Source organism: Nycticebus coucang, chromosome 22 (assembly GCF_027406575.1).
Source record: "Nycticebus coucang isolate mNycCou1 chromosome 22, mNycCou1.pri, whole genome shotgun sequence".
Taxonomy (NCBI): Eukaryota; Metazoa; Chordata; class Mammalia; order Primates; family Lorisidae; genus Nycticebus; species Nycticebus coucang.
Window position 1 is genome coordinate 24,895,561 of NC_069801.1, and position 16,578 is coordinate 24,912,138.

General features: G+C 49.3%; 1 protein-coding gene and 1 pseudogene across 1 annotated transcript in view; both read right to left on the reverse strand.

The window, feature by feature from the left end:
* Window positions 1-16,578, reverse strand: part of NKAIN1 (sodium/potassium transporting ATPase interacting 1) — a 56,635-nt gene that overhangs the window by 37,209 nt on the left and 2,848 nt on the right. The window lies entirely within an intron of this gene.
* LOC128575674 (uncharacterized) lies at window positions 11,234-11,332 on the reverse strand (annotated as a pseudogene).

The following is a 16,578-nucleotide window of genomic DNA, read 5'->3' on the forward strand; positions in this document are numbered from 1 at the left end:
CTGAGGAAAGGGCCCTCCAGCATCTCTGGTACTGCCTAGGTCCCCTGTGTGTCTGTGTGAGAAAACAGGTGAATCCTCGCTGGTGACATGTTCCCAAAGGAGAGTCTCAGGCCATGTAGGTGCCTGGACACCAAGGGCAGCCTAGGGGTTTGGAAAGTTTGGGATTCGGCATCAGCAAATTCAGGTTCAAGTCCCAGCTCTGCCACATGCAGCCTGAAACTTCAGCCCAGTGAATTTCCCTCTTGGGTCCTGTTTGCTCATCTGTAAAACAGAGAGACAGCTTCTGCTTGGCAGTGGTGTAGGGAGGAACAAAGGCAATAAAGTCTGTGGAAAGGTTCACGCCTTGCTGGCACCAACTATTCAACTCCACTCTGACCACTGACCCTAAGAAGCCCTCTCCGCGCACTCAGATTCTTTACTATCTTCTTTTCTTGTGTAGCACTCACTATACATGTCCCAACATGATCACTGATGGCATCTGAGTCCTACACCTAGCACAGTGCCTGGGGCACACCCAGAGATTATCTGCCTGGCTAAATCAATCATGGAGCTTTACAGTTATTCACTGGGGCCTTTCACCTGCTCATGGGGTTCATTCAAGCATCACGTGTTCCCTGGATACCCTCTAAGGGCCAGCCTCAGTGCCAGACTTTCAGACACTTTTCTAGGCCTCAAGGAGCTCACAGTCTAGGCAGAGGGATTGGATGCGGAAAGAGGAGCAGAATCACAATAGATAATACCTGCTGTGACGGAGGTGGTGGGGACAAGGAATCAGTGCCCAGAGGAAGAAGTCACTGTGTGGTGAGGGAGTACAGAGAACCTCTAAGGAGGAAATGATGGGTTGGCCAGCCTATAACCTATGGAGATAAAGGGGGGACAGGACCCAGGGCACCTAGGTCCATGTGGCCTGAGTTTGGGGACATGGAGATGGTAAGTTAGGGAGGGCAGACAGGCCTGGGCAGACTTTCAGGGCCCACTGGCCTGGACCAGTGATTCTTAGCGTGGGGTCCTTGGACCAGAAGCATCAGCATCACCTTGGAACTTGCTGGAAAAGCAAACTGTTGGGTCCCAGCCCAGGCCTACTCAATCAGAAACTGGGGGTGGGGCCTAGATATTTGTCTCATAACCAGCCCTCCAAGTGAGTCTGATGTGTGTTAAAGTTTGAGAATCACGAGCAGATTTTCAACAGAGGAGAGGCAGGATTGGAACTGTATTGTATGACGATGCACCCAGGGCAGTCAGGTGAGGGGCTGTTAAAAGGCCCACATCTGAAAATCAGCCTGACACGGACCCTTTCCTCTATTGGGACAGAACTGTGGTGTGCTGCAGGAGAGAACAATCTACTTTCACATGTGAAAGGGAAGCAGTCACTGGGAAGGTAGAGACCCCTGCTGGGCACAGAGTCTGTTGCCAGAGTGACCACCTGTCACTTGGATAAAGGGAGCAGGGCCCTACAGAGGGGTCAGTGATGGGAGCTGGCTGTCATGGCAACCTCCCCACAGGTGGGGCAGGATGAGGAAAGAAGATAGCCTGGCTGTCCCCAGGTACCTCATCCCTATTCCCTGGAGGGAGCACTCCAACCTTACAGTCCCAAGCTCCTCTTTTTTTTTTTACAGTTTTTGGCCGGGGCTGGGTTTGAACCTGCCACCTCTGGCATATGGGACCAATGCCCTTCTCCTCTGAGCCACAGGCACCGCCCCCAAGCTCCTCTCTGAGCCCATCAGCCTATCATTCCCATTCCCCCATTTGGGCCCCAGGTGGCAGTTTCCTCCCTTCCCCATCATGAAGCCACACCCTCCTTGTCACAGCCTATGGGGTGGAGGGCCATCTCTTTGGTTACAGCATGGGCTTCTTTATCTGTGGTGACCTCCCTTCAAGAGGCCAGAGAACTTCCTCTGCCAGGTCTTCTTCTTCCCTTGCTAAAATAGGGTATGGCAGCAGCGGCCCGTCTAGGGTGGTAACCAAGACCAGTGGTGAGGCTCTTCCATCTCTCTCTCTCTGTCTCATTTTTATTTTTGTTTTGAGACAGAGTCGCACCCTGTTGCCCTGGGTAGAGTGTGGTGGTGTCATAGCTCACAGCAACCTCAGACTCTTGGGCTCAAGCAATCCTCTTGCCTCAGCCTCCTGAGTAGCTGGGATATAGGCATGTGCCACTATGTTCAGCTAGTTTTTCTATTTTAGTAGAGATGGGGGTCCCACTCTTGCTCAGGCTGGTCTGGAACTCCTGAGTTCAAGCAATCCACTTGCCTTGGCCTCCCAGAGTGCTATAATTACAGGTGTGAGCCCCCGCGCCCAGCCTCTTCTGTCTCTCTTCAGAGTGAGAGAGAAAGGAGTAGGAAGACTCGGACATTCCCTTCAATAGGAGATGGCTGTAGAAGGGCACACGTCACACAGCTTCTTGAGGCCCCCCCTAAACAGCAAGCTTTGGACAGCAGAGAGAGCAAACCACACCCTCAAACCTGGCAGAGCAAAGTTCAAGGAGTCTGGAAGGCTTGGGTAGGATGAGTCCTGCACCACCAACACTATGTTATTTTGGGCTGGTTTTGTCACTTTCCGAGCTTCAGTTTCCTCATCAGTACATTGGAGACAATACCCTTACGATAATGTCTGCCTCCTAGGGCCACCACAAAGGCAAGTGACTGTGGCACCTCCCTATATCGAGTCCTCCTGCTCCTCAAGGAGGGAGGAACGCCCCCTTGTAGGTGGCTCCTCCTTACTGGTGGAACACCTGGTGGGGAAGAGCCGCAGCTCTGGGCTCAGAAATGCCCCATAAACACGGATTGCTGGTGCTGTTATTATTACTATTAATCATCTAGCAATGAATGGAGCCCTGCCTGGTAAATTGCTTTCTCCAGGTAATTTACATTTCCTATTGTCCTTGATTTCATTCGCCACAATCTGCTAAACGGATGTTTTCTGGAAAGCAAGAGCCCCGGTAGGCTTCCTAGTTTCCCTAGGACGCCTGGCCCAGTCCCTGGCCAGAGCACCCAAGAAACTCAGCGTGGAGATCATCTGCTCCAGCTCAAAATGGAGGGGAGAAAGTGCTCCTCCTAGTCCTACCAAGTGCTTGAATGCTTCCAGGGATGAGATCCTCATTCACTGACTGGGGTGTTGCAGTGTCTAGAACTCTAGAAAAGCTGAGCTTCAGGAGTGGGGTGGGGTGGGTGAGCAGGAGCTGAATGGGCATTTGTGGTGTTTGGGGCCACCCCGCACACCATAGCAGCCCCGCTTCCCTGCCGCTGAGAGCTGACGATAGGAGTGGTTCTAATTATGCTCTAATTGCTTTCTTCCAGGCAGTTTCTCTGGAGCCAAGGAGTTCAGAGTTCATGAATAAATGAAGAGGGAGGAAGCGGGCAGGGATGTTTATTGATCCACAAATCTCTACGTGCCAGTATCTGCCCCACAAATGCTTGGGCATGCAGCAGCGTGCAAGTTCTGAATACAGATGCTCTTCTACGTCCGATGGGGCGAAGTCCCAGGGAGCCCATCTAAGTCGAAAATGCATTCTGTACTCCAACACTCCCACTGTAAGTTGAAAACTCCTACGTGGAGCCATGGCACAGAAGCACACCACGGCCCCCAAACCTCTTTCCAACAGACGGGTGTGGGTAAAGGGATGGTAATATTAAAGCGTCTTAAATCAGCTTCCTGTCCTAGGCCCCACTCTACCTCTCACTTGCACTGTGGTCTTGGGTAAGTCAAAGACCGTTTCTGGGCTTCAGTTGTCCCAGCCATGCAGTATGAGGGTGGAGGGGATGTCTAACAGCCCCCCTCAGAACACCTAGACTTTATTTTATTTTTGAGACAGAGTCTCACTTTGTTGCCCCCGGTAGAGTGCTATGGCGTCACAGCTCCCAGCAACCTCAAACTCTTGGGCTTAACTCTCTGATTCTCTTGCCTCAGCCTCCCAGGTAGCTGGGACTACAGGCGCCCGCCACAACGCCCGGCTATTTTTCTGTTGTAGTTGTCATTTTTGTTTAGCAGGCCGGGGCCAGGTCTAAACCCGCCAGCCCAGGTATATGTGGCAGGCACCCTAACCACTGAGCTACAAGCGCTGAGCCAAGAATACCCAGATTTTAGAAGGTCAATGGGGGAACTGTCTAGCTAGACAGAGTCCCAAGCTATGCCAGGTGGGCAGTGCCCCTTCCAGAGTGCACCTCTGTTCAAATGCCTCATTCTCTAGGAGACAGAGGTTCTAAGCAAGTAGTGGGAGGGTCACCATATCTGTGTGAGCAACAGGTGCACAGTGGGCCACCTGATGGGCTCTGGACTCAGATGCCTGCTGTGCCGCTCACCAGCTAGGAGGCCCCAGGGATAGCACTTTACACTTCAAGAGCCTCGAATTGCTTCACTTGTTAAAAGGGAATGACAGATTATGTGTTATGGAGGCTCACCCCGGGCATGTAATGGCCATAGTCGAGTGCCTGGCACGTAGTAACCATTTGATAAGTGGTAGTTGTTATTGCTAATGTTGCCAACAACCCTGCAAGGTACAGACTGTCACTTCCATTACAGATGAAGAAACTAAAGTAAAAAGAGGTCGAGCAACTTTCCCAATATCATGCATTAAGCAGCAGGACTTGAACCCATTATGTTTCATCCATCTGTATCTCCAGGGATACACACATAGTAGGTATCCACACATAACGTGCTGAATTACAGAGAAATGGACCAGAAAAAAATGAGTATAAAAATAGGTCCTATTTCTAGTGATCAAAGTGGAGGTGGGCTGATAGAGGAAGAATCAGACCTAAATATTCTTCAAGGTCAAAGTCAAGTACCCCAGGAACCCTTGCCTCCACAGAGGCTGGGGCCAGGCCAATGTCGACAAAAATCTGTTCACCCTTTTGTGACTTCCACCAAGAAGCCAAAGATAGGAATCTTGGCTTTTGACATCAGCCAGACTCTACCCTGCCACTGTCTTGCTGTGTGACTATGGGCAAATCACTTCACTCCTCTGAGCCTCAGCGTCCTCATCTAGGAAACGGCAACGAGGATGACAAATTTCCACCTCTGGGGCTGTTGTACAGATGACACATGATGGCACACATGAAGCCATGTGGCACAGGGCTGAAGAGCAGGGCATGGGGCTGGTCATGGTGCCAGTTGCCTGTAATCCTAGCATGCTAGGAGGCTGAGGAGGGAGGATCCCTTAAGTTAGAGACCAGCCTGAGTGAGAGTAAGACCTCATCTCTACTAAAAATAGAAAAATTAGCTGGACATGGTGGCAGGCACCCATATTTCCAGCTACTCAGGAGGCTGAGGCAGGAGGGCTGCTCAAGCCCAAAGAGTTTGAGATTGCTGTGAGCTACAACACCAAGGCACTTGACCCAAGGGGATAGAATGAGACTCTGTCTCAAAAAAAAAAAAAAAGAGCAGGGCCTGGGGGCCTGAGTTTGTATCCCAACTCTGCCACTGCCTAGTGTTAACTGCTCCCAGCCTTATTCAGTAAAACAGGGATAATAACTGTGCCCACCACACAGGGGTATGGTAAGGATGAAAGAGCTACTTCAGGGAAGCAGTTACAATAGTAGGAGGCAGGTTGGAAGTGCTCAATCAATCTTCTTATTAGACTACACCACGCGCAGAGACCCGGCAGTCCATTTTATATAAACAGAAAGGGGCAAGGGCTTGCCCAAGGTCACAGAGCCAGTTCACTGCAGAGCCAGGCTTATCTGGAAACCAGCTGTAGCCAGGGCCCCCTGTCCAGAGATGAAACGCATGAATGGACAGCCCTTTTGCAGCCCCTGGGCTGTCCTGCTCATGGCCTGAGGACTCTGTGGGAGAGGGGCTAATGCTGCCCTGCCCCACCCTCACTGGTGGCACCAAGCCTGGCTTGAACCTGTGGAGTGGGTCATAGGACAGGGAGAGCTGACCTGCCTTCCGGGCCCCCCTGGCTGGCCCTTCTATCTACTCCACAGCTGGCTACAGAGACCTCAAAAACAATCCAAGGGTCCGGGACCAGAACACCATTTGTGAGCTTTGCATGGTGGTGGCGGTGGTGGCGGGCTTGTCTCCATGGCAACAGTGCAGTGTGAAGGCATCCTGGCATCATTAGGGAGCGTACTGAGTAGTATAAACAGAGGCTGCAGTAGATTACACGCCTATTATGAGCAGTCTTGGGCTCTGAGCACTGGTAATTATGCCTAATTGTGCATTTAATTGTGTAATTGAAAACCCACATCTCTGGTTCAGGCTGGGGCTGCAGAACCTCCCTCCTGCCCCCACCCGCAAAAGGCTAAGGAGCCAACTTTTGGCCAGAAATCTCAGAATCTTTGCCCTTGTAGGGCCAGCAATGGCCAGAGCAGGCAAGGGGTAAAAGGCCGCAGATTCCCATTTCCACTCCATCCTGTGCCAGAACTCATCAGGCCCTGGGGTTTGAGGTAGGGGCAGGAAGGAGCATGCTTGAGATAAAGGGACATAGTAAGAGCACAAAAGTGTTCATAATTTTCATTATTCATAATCGATATACCATTGTGTACTATTGGCACTGTCCTCTCAGGACCTAAAACCAGCATCAAGTGTGGTTCTCAGAGACCTGGGTCATCACTAGATCTATCAAATGTCCAAGTAGTCATCCATCCTATACCTAAGTTCTTTTTTTTTTTTTTTTTTAAAGATAGAGTCTCGGGCGGCGCCTGTGGCTCAGTGAGTAGGGTGCCGGTCCCATATGCCGGAGGTGGTGGGTTCAAACCCAGCCCCGGCCAAAAACCACAAAAAAAAAAAAGATAGAGTCTCATTCTGTTGCCCAGGCTAGAGTGCTGTGGTTTCAGCCTAGCTCACAGCAACCTCAAACTCCTGAGTTCAAGGGCTCCTCCTGCTTCAGCCTCTTGAGTAGCTGGGACTACAGATGCTTGCCACAACACCAGGCTATTTTTTCTATAATTAGTAGAGATGGGAATGCCTCTCTTGCTCAGGCTGGTCTTGAACTCCCGAACTCAAAGGATCCTCTGGCTTCGGCCTCCCAGACTGCTAAGATTGCAGGTGTGAGCTACTGCGCCCCACGCCGTATACTAAATTCTTTTTTTTTTGTTTAGCATGCTTGGGCCAGGTTCAAACCCACCATCCCTGGAGCATGTGGTTGGCATCCTAACCACTGTGCTACAGGCACCCCCATATATACCTAAATTCTTAATCACTGCCAGGGACAGGGAACTCACCACATGGTTATCAGCCCCAACCCCTGCAGAGCCTTTGTAGAGTCTGAAAACCACTGGCAGAGTTCAACACCCTCCTCCCACCATTTCCCACTTCAGGAACTGGGTTTGAAAAACAGGGCCAGTTAGGGCCAGGGCCAGCTCTAAGCTGCACAGTAGTGAGTACCAGGACTCTAGGATGCTGACTTGCAGCTGCAGGTGTGTTTCATTCCCTAAGGTAACTCAGCACCTAGAACTGTGCCTGGCACTTTGTGGGTGCTCCATAATTACCTGCTAAATTCAATTCTGGGTAGAGTTAACTGGTGGCAGTTCTGACTCTCTGATCCAATAGAATTAGTCTTTTTGGAGTTCAGGAATCTCACATGTGGTAGGCCAGGGTTAGTGATAAGTCAGAACCACCTGGCTGTGAATCTCTGTGGTCTGTGGTCTGAGACTTGATTTTACAATTAAAAAAAAATAAGCACTTGGGATGAGGACAGTGCAGAGACTCATACTCGTACACATAGACAGAAGAAAGATGAGGTCACCAGAGTCCCTGACAATCTGATACCCAGCTGTAAAGCCCTGAGCAGACTATCAGAGGCAGACGTGCCCTCTTGTCCCCAGACCCTGATAATTCATCAGTCACCACTGCCTGCAGTAATGTGGGTCATGGTAGCAACTCTGATTTCCACCTGGGAAGACAGAGCGTTTATTACTGATGGACAGCTCAAGGGTCCTTTGAGATGATGAGTCCAACCTTCTCCCCCTACAGAGGCCCAGAGACGGCCACGCTGTCCTCTCACACTCTCTCTTCATGAGTGCCAGGCCCTGAGCCCACAGCTATCCCTGCATTATCTCAGGTCACCTTCATTATAGTCCAAATGTGCTGGGCACTATTATTATTCCCATTTTATGGAAGAGGAAACCAAGATCCAGCAAGGCCTTCGGCTAGTTGAGAAAGGTGAACTCATCCCATTTCCTACCCCACAGTGCTCAGATTTGTAGATCCTGCAGTCTCACCTCCTGGGCATTTAAGAGTATGAACCCTTTGTGAGTTCCTATTCTGCAAAGCTCATCTCGAAGGAGACTCCTAACTCTCTGAGGCAGATTATTATATGCAGTAATCCTGATTTAAAGAAGTACGAGTGGAAGCTCAGAGAGGTTAAGTGTCTTGCCCAAGCTTATCCAGCTACAAAGAGGCAAAGCTGGAACTAAAACCCAGTCTGACCTCAAAACCCATGCTCTTTCCAGTCCTTGCCCTAGGATTTGACATCTGCTTTAAGAGGCAGGAGCCAGGAGGCCAAAGTAACCCACGAAAACCTGTAACCTCATTTAGCAGCACTCTTAAAAGCTTAGTTTTCATTCAGCCTGTGTCTGAGGGAGGTTTGCTTTGCTGCCTGAGGCTCTCATCAGTCTCTGCCTCAATCAACATCCCTCTTCACGCCAGGGCAGGGGAAGGCAGGCAAGACACTGGGTCTGGGTCCCCAGGAAACCAGCTCCACCTCCATGGACTGAAACTAGTTTTTGAAAACACATCTCTGGTCTTAGCCTGCCCTCCTATCACCTACCTTTCCTTAAAACTAGAGGAGCAGCCAGGTGTGGTGGCTCTCGCCTGTATCCTAGCTCTCTGGGAGGCCGAGGCAGGAGGATCCCTTGAGTTAAGGAGATTGAGATCAGCCTGAGCAAGAGCAAGACCCCCGTCTCTATTAAAAATAGAAAATCTATTTTTTCTGCTCGGCGCCCATAGCAGCATACTGGTTACAATGCCGGCCACATACACTGAGGTTGACGGGTTCAAACCCAGCCCAGGACAGCTAAACAACAATGACAACTGCAACAAAAAATAGCTGAGCTTTGTGGTGGGCACCTGTAGTCCCAGCTACTTGAGAGACTGAGGCAAAAGAATTGCTTAAGCCCAAGAGTTTGAGGTTGCTGTGAGCTGTGATGCCATAGCACTCTACCCAGGGTGACAGGCTCGGGCAGGCTCGGGCTGGACTCTGTCTCAAAAAAAAAAAAAATAGAAAATCTAGCCGAGGGTGGGGCGGGCAGCCATAGTTACAGCTTGAGCCCAAGAGTTTGAGGTTGCTGTCAGATATGATGCCATGGCACTCTACCCAGGGCAACAGAGTAAGACTCTGTCTCAAAAAATAAATAAATAAATAAGAGGGCAGAATCTGTGGCTCAAAGGGGTAGGCACTGGTCCCATATGCCAGAGGTGGCGGGTTCAAACCCAGCCCTGGCCAAAAACTGAAAAAAAAAAAACAAATAGACAAAAACCCACACCTATCTCATAGAGTTGTTAAGAGGATTGATCAGTTAAGAAACAGGTTAGGGGCGGCACATGTGGCTCAGTGAGTAGGGCGCCGGCCCCATATACCGAGGGTGGCGGGTTCAAACCCGGCCCCCGCCAAACTGCAACAAAAAAACAACCAGGCATTGTAGCAGGCGCCTGTAGTCCCAGCTACAGGGAGGCTGAGGCAAGAGAATCGCCTAAACCCAGGAGTTGGAGGTTGCTGTGAGCTGTGATGCCACGACACTCTAACAAGGGTGACAAAGTGAGACTGTGTCTCAAAAACAAAACAAAACAAAACTAAGACTTGGAATGTATGGCTGGGCACAGTGGCTCATGCCTGTAATCATAGCACTCTGGGAGGCCGAGGCTGGTGGATAGCTTAAGCTCAGGAGTACGAGACCAGCCTGAGCAAGAGGGAGACCCCGTCTCTATTAAAAATAGGAAATATTGGGCGGCGCCTGTGGCTCAAGGAGTAGGGTGCTGGTCCCATATGCCAGAGGTGGCGGGTTCAAACCCAGCCCCGGCAAAAAAAAAAAAAAAAAAAATAGGAAATATTGGGGCGACATTTGTGGCTCAGTCGGTAAGGCGCCGGCCCCATATACCGAGGGTGGCGGGTTCAAACCCAGCCCCGGCCAAACTGTAACAAAAAAATAGCTGGGTGTTGTGGTGGGCGCCTGTAGTCCCAGCTACTTGGGAGGCTAAGGCAAGAGAATCGCTTAAGCCCAGGAGCTGGAGGTTGCTGTGAGCTGTGTGATGCCATGGCACTGTACCTAGGGCCATAAAGTGAAACTCTGTCTCTACAAAAAAAAAAAGAAAATAGGAAATATTGGGGCGGCACTTGTGGCTCAAGGAGTCGGTTGCCGGCCCCATGTACCAGAGGTGGTGGGTTCAAACCTGACCCCAGCCAAAAAAAAAAAAACTGCAAAAAAAAAAATAGGAAATACTAACCAGGCATTGTGGCAGGTGCCCATACTCCCAGCTACTTGGGAGGCTGAGACAAGAGGGTTGCTTGAGCCCAAGAATTTGAGTTTCCTGTGAGCCACAGCATTCTACTCAGAATGACAGAGTGAAACTCATCTGAAAAAAAAAAAAAAAAAAACAGTAAAACTTGGAATGTTTATGGGAATGACCCTGATCACCCCCTTGGAATGTTTATGAGGATGACCCTGATCACTCCCTCTAATTTTTTTTAAACTTTATTCAAATTAATATGAGTATACAGTATTTAGGTTACATTGTTCTTACCTCCAGGGTAAAGTTCCATTTGTAGAAGAGCCCCTCACCTAGGGGGCATGTTATACACCCTCACAATGTGCACATTAGGTGAGATCCCACCTCTTCTTTTTTTTTGAGACAGAGTCTCAAGATGTCGCCCTGCTGGGTAGAGTGCCAGATTGCTGTAGCATCACAGCTCACAGCAACCTCCAAACTCTTGGGCTTTCTCTTGGGCTTAAGTGATTCTCTTGCCACAGCCTCCCAAGGAGCTGGGACTACAGGCGCCCGCCACAACGCCTGGCTATTTTTTGGCTGTAGTTGTTGTTGTTTGGCAGGCTCGGGCTGGATTCAAACTCACCAGCTCCGGTGTATGTAGCTGGTGCCCTAGCCACTTGAGCTACAGGCGCCCAGCTGAGATGCCGCCTCCTGCCCTCCTTCCCTCTGCCACTCGTCCTCCCCACTCCTGCTTAAAATATGGAACACTTCAGGGCAGCGGCTGTGGCTCAAGGAGTAGGGCGCCGGTCCCATATGCCGTAGGTGGCAGGTTCAAACCCAGCCCCAGCCAAAAACCACAAAAAAAAAAAAAGAAAATATGGAACACTTCAAGAATTTGCATACCATCCTTGCACAGGAGCCATGTTAATCTCTGTGTCTCCAAACCTCTAATTTTGCTAGAGATGAAGCTGAAGTGACTTGTTCAAATCTCAAGACAAGTAACAGCCATAGGCAGCACTTCCCTAGGTCAGGCACTGTGCTTGGCGCTGTCCAAGTATCCGTTCCTGGGATCCCCCAAACTGCCATGGGGCAGAAGCTATTCCTCTGACTAATTCATAGATATGAAAGAGGCTCAGAGAGGGTGAGGAACTTTCTGGGAGTCACACAGCCAGGCAGCAATGTCTGCTTGATCCCAGAGGTAGTGTTCTAACAACCCCTGTGCCAGATTTCAGAGCAGCTGCCACGTCAGGGGTGTTTGTTTAAAATCATCCACACACCTGCCTACAGAAGAGCAGAAGCAGGACCTTCCCCAGGCCCCCAGAGGTCCTCTCTTCAACTCTTCCTACTCTGCCCACCCCCTAAGGGCCTCGAGGGCTATAAAAGGGAGCTGATCATCCCAGCTCTACCCTGTCCAAAGGCAGCTAAGGAATGAAAGGGGCCGGTGGCCCCTAAAATTTCATCCATCTGACTCTGAAGCCTGGCCCAAGGGCCTCAAGCGCCTAGAGCAGAGGGAGCCTGAGCTGACAGAGGCAGCTGCTTCAGAGTGCAGGCCCCACAGGAGCCCATCTCCCTCTGGTCTTCGCCATCACTATTGCTAATAACGACATCAATCAGGTTGACCATGTTTCACACCATTACTCGCAGCTCAGCTGGAAGCTACATATTTTCCCCCTCACCCACCACCTTCCAGAGAGCAAAGAGCTTTCTACAAAGGGGAAAGAATAAAACCACTGTTTTTCTGAGTAGCTACCTGGCATCTGGCTAAGGAAACCGTTTCTACAACTCTGAGAGGTACGATGACTCTTCCTCTTTCGCAAAGGAAGAAACTGGGGCAGGAGGAGCGAAAGCATGTGTCCCAAGGTCACACAGAGTTGGGACACGAGCAGCCATGGCAGTGACAGATTACTGAGTGCTTACTGGCTCACAATACCAGGTACTATTACATGAGCCTATTGAAACAGTACCATTTCCATATGAGGAAACCGAGGCTTGCACCTGTCTGAGGTCACACCCCAATGAAATGTGAGCAGCGGAGTGGCACAGGGCTGAGAAGGTGGCTCTGCTGGCAGAAGAGTGCTCACATTCTGATTCTGTCACTGATGGGCAACCTCATTACCCCTTTGAGCCTCAATTTCCTCATCTGAAAAAGGGGAAAATAAACACATCTACCCCATTATGTGGAATTACAATAATAAGAAGGATAAAAACAGTGAAATAGCTAACGTTTATTGATGGTTTAACATGTACGAGGCACATCGCCAAGTGTGATACATATGTATGCTCATTTGGTTAAATGAGGTAATGCATATAAAGTGCTTAGCACAGGACTCCTAAAATGGGAGTGATAATGATGATGAGGAAATTGACGGTGACTCCCTAGGGCACACCTCCCCGGTTCGTCCCCTTCCAGGAAGAATACAAAGGCCTGTGAGGCCTCAGGAAAGAGGTGGAGTAGGAAGGAAGAGCAGGGTCTGGACAGAGGAGGAAAAAGGCAAAGGAATAAAAGTTAGGGAGTGACCAGTATTAACCATGTTGCTAAGATGATATATACCAAATAGAATGCGGGAAAACAAGGAACTCAACAAATTCTACAGAACAGAACCAGACCAAGATGCAACAGAACCTCCACCCCCAGCCCAGATACCATCCTTGAATCACACAGGCAGAGCTGGCAGGATCCAAGTGAACCAGACCAGTGCTTCTTCCCATTTTACAGATGGAAAAACCAAGAATAGAGAGGAGACTTGTCCAAACTGGCAGGATGTCAATGGCAAAGCTGGGCTTGAATCTAGCCTCTTGGCCCTCAGCTAAGTGATCAGCTATCTGCTGCCTCCCACAAAGGACAGAGCAGGAAGGACCTGGATATGTTTGGGCAATAATTCCAGGGAAACATCCTATGATAGGAATCATTAAGATAATAATAAAAAGCTGTAATTTAGGGCGGCGCCTGTGGCTCAGGGAGTAGGGCGCCGGCCCCATATGCCGAGGGTGGCGAGTTCAAACCCAGCCCCGGCCAAACTGCAACAAAAAAATAGCCGGGCATTGTGGCAGGCGCCTGTAGTCCCAGCTACTCGGGAGGCTGAGACAGGAGAATCGCGTAAGCCCAAGAGTTGGAGGTTGCTGTGAGCCGTGTGACGCCACAGCACTCTACCCGAGGGCGGTACAGTGAGACTCTGTCTCTACAAAAAAAAAAAAAGCTGTAATTTATTGAGTACTCACTCTGTATCTGGTACAATGCTAAATTAATTACATGGGTTTAATTCTCACCACAACCCTAAGAATTAGGAACTGTTTGTATCATCTCTATTTAACAGATAGATGACAAAACTGTGGCTCAGACAGGGCAAGCAACTTGCCCAAGATCACACAGCCGGGAAGTGACAGAGCTAGGACAAGAACTCAGGTCTGTCCCATCAGAGCCTATCTTGCACCTGTCTACTTGAAAGCACAGTCTTTATCTGCTTCTCCTCACCCCTATAACACCCTAACACCCCAATTCCTCACCCAAAGCAAATCTACCCAAGTCTATCTCAACTACAGAAAAGTGTTTAGAATTGGCCTGCTTTATTGTAATGATCAAATTCCACTCGAAAAAGAAAAACAATACAGTTCCCCCTGTTACATTTTCAGCTGAAAGACATTTTTAACTCCCTTCTCCCCTCAGGCTAGTGAATTTCAATATCCGGGGAACACATTATGGAAGCTGCCAGATAACAGGGGCTCCTGGGGATTAGTGTCAACTGGAGGGACCCATGGTGCTGTCAGCCCAGACAGACTGACAGAGCCAAAAGACCAATTTTCAAGTCCTTCCCTGGAGCACCTCACAAATGATCTCATGCAACTATCACAAGCTGCCCAAAGTCGCCTAGCTAGGACATGGGAGAACCGAAATCCAACTCCACAACCTCTAATGGTGGGGAGAGCCTCTAAGTCAATAGTTCTCAACCTTCCTAATGCCCCCTAATGCCGTGACCCTATAATACAATTCCTCATGTTGTGGTGACACCCAACCATAAAATTATTTTCGTTGCTACTTCATAACTGTAATTTTGCTATTGTTATGAATTAAAATGTAAATATCTGATATGCAGGATGTATTTTCATTGTTACAAAGGGGTCGCGACCCACAGGTTGAGAACCGCTGCTGTAAAGTGGAAGAGAGGGTTTAGCTTAGCTGGGGAGAACGCTATGGAGGCCGGTAAGTAGAAGGAAGGTCATCTCTTATTGTCTTCATTTCTCCAAAGAGCTGTGAGATCTCTCACACCACAAGGGGCTCGAGACATACCAGGGCCACAACTACTTTTTTTTTAAACAGTCTCAAGCTGTCGCCCTAGGTAGAGTGCCATGGCGTCACAGTTCACAGCAACCTCAAACTCTTGGACTTAAGTGATTCTCCTGCCTCAGCCTCCCAAGTAGCTGGGACTACAGGTGCCTGCCACAACGGCCTGGCTCTTTTTTGGTTACAGTTGTCATTGTTGCTTAGCAGGCCTGGGTAGCGTTCAAACCCACCACCCTAGGTGTATGTGGCTGGCGCCCTGCCAACTGAGCTATGGGTGCCGCCCACAACTACTTATTTTAAATTAAGAAGGCAACAGAGGGGTGGCGCCTGTGGCTCAAGGAGTAGGGCGCCGGTCCCATATGCCGGAGGTGGCGGGTTCAAACCCAGCCCCGGCCAAAAAAAAAAAAAAAAGAAGGCAACAGAGGATGCTAGTCAGCTGCCTGCTTCAAAGCCTGGATCCTAGTTCCCATAGAAGTCTGGGCAAAAGATGGAGACTTTACCTCTTTCATGTTTACATGGATGGAGCTGGAACATAGTCTTCTTAGCAAAGTATCTCAGGAATGGAAGAAAAAGTATCCAATGTACTCAGCCCTACTATGAAGGTAATGTATAGCTTTCACATGAAGGCTATAACCCAACTATAGCACAAGACTATGGGGAAAGGGCCAAGGGAGGGGAAGGGAGGGGGGAGGTTAGGATTGAAGGAGGGTAATGGTTGGGGCCACACCTATGGTGCATCTTAGAATGGGTACAGGCGAAACTTACTAAAGGCAGAATACAAATGTCTACATACAATAACTAAGAAAATGCCATGAAGGCTACGTTGAACAGTTTAATGAGAATATTTCAGATTGTATATGAAACCAGCACACTGTACCCCTTGATTGCACTAATGTACACAGCTATGATTTAACAATAAAAAATAAATTAATTAATTAAAAAGAAAAGTCTGGGCAAGTACTTCATAGGGTCGTTATGAGGAAATGAGTCAATAAGTGGAACAGTGCTTATGAGAGTACCCGACACCTAGTTAAGGGCTCTCCTACCCGAACATTGTTAATATCATCAACAGAAAGTATTAAACTATTAACAGTGGGAGGAGACTGGACATACAGAGAAGGAAACTCACTTTTTATCTTATGCCCCGTTTATTTATTCTTCTTTTTTGTAGAGACAGAGTCTCACTTTATGGCCCTCGGTAGAGTGCCGTGGCCTCACACAGCTCACAGTAACCTCCAACTCCTGGGTTTAAGCGATTCTCTTGCCTCAGCTTCCCAAGTAGCTGGGACTACAGGCACCCGCCACAACGCACGGCTATTTTTTTTTTGGTTGCAGTTTTGGCCGGGGCCGGGCTTGAACCCGCCACCCTCGGTATATGGGGCCGGTGCCTTACCGACTGAGCCACAGGCGCCACCCTATTTATTCTTTTTTTTATTTTTGAGGCAGAGTCTCACTATGTCGCCCTCGGTGGAGTACCATGACATCACAGCTCACAGCAACCTCAAACTCTTGGGCTTAAGCGATTCTCTTGCCTCAGCCTCCTGAGTAGCTGGGACTACAGGTGCCTGCCACAACGCCCGGCTATTTTTTGGTTGCAGTTATCATTGCTGTTTGGCCAGCCTCAGTGTATGTGGCTGATGCTCTACTCACTAAACTACAGACGCCAAGCCTGATTTATTCATTCTTATAATATACATTTATTTTTCTAATTTAAAAACACCTAATTAATTGGGCAGTGCCTGTGGCTCAAGGAGCAGGGCACCGGCCCCATATACCGGAGGTGGAGGGTTCAAACCTGGCCCTGGCCAAAAACTGCCAAAAAAAAAACAAAAAACAAAAAACAACTAGTTAAAAAATTAGAGCCAGGCACGGTGGCTAATGCCTGTAATCCTAGCACTCTGAGAGGCCAAGACAGGTGGAGTGCTGGAGGTCAGGAG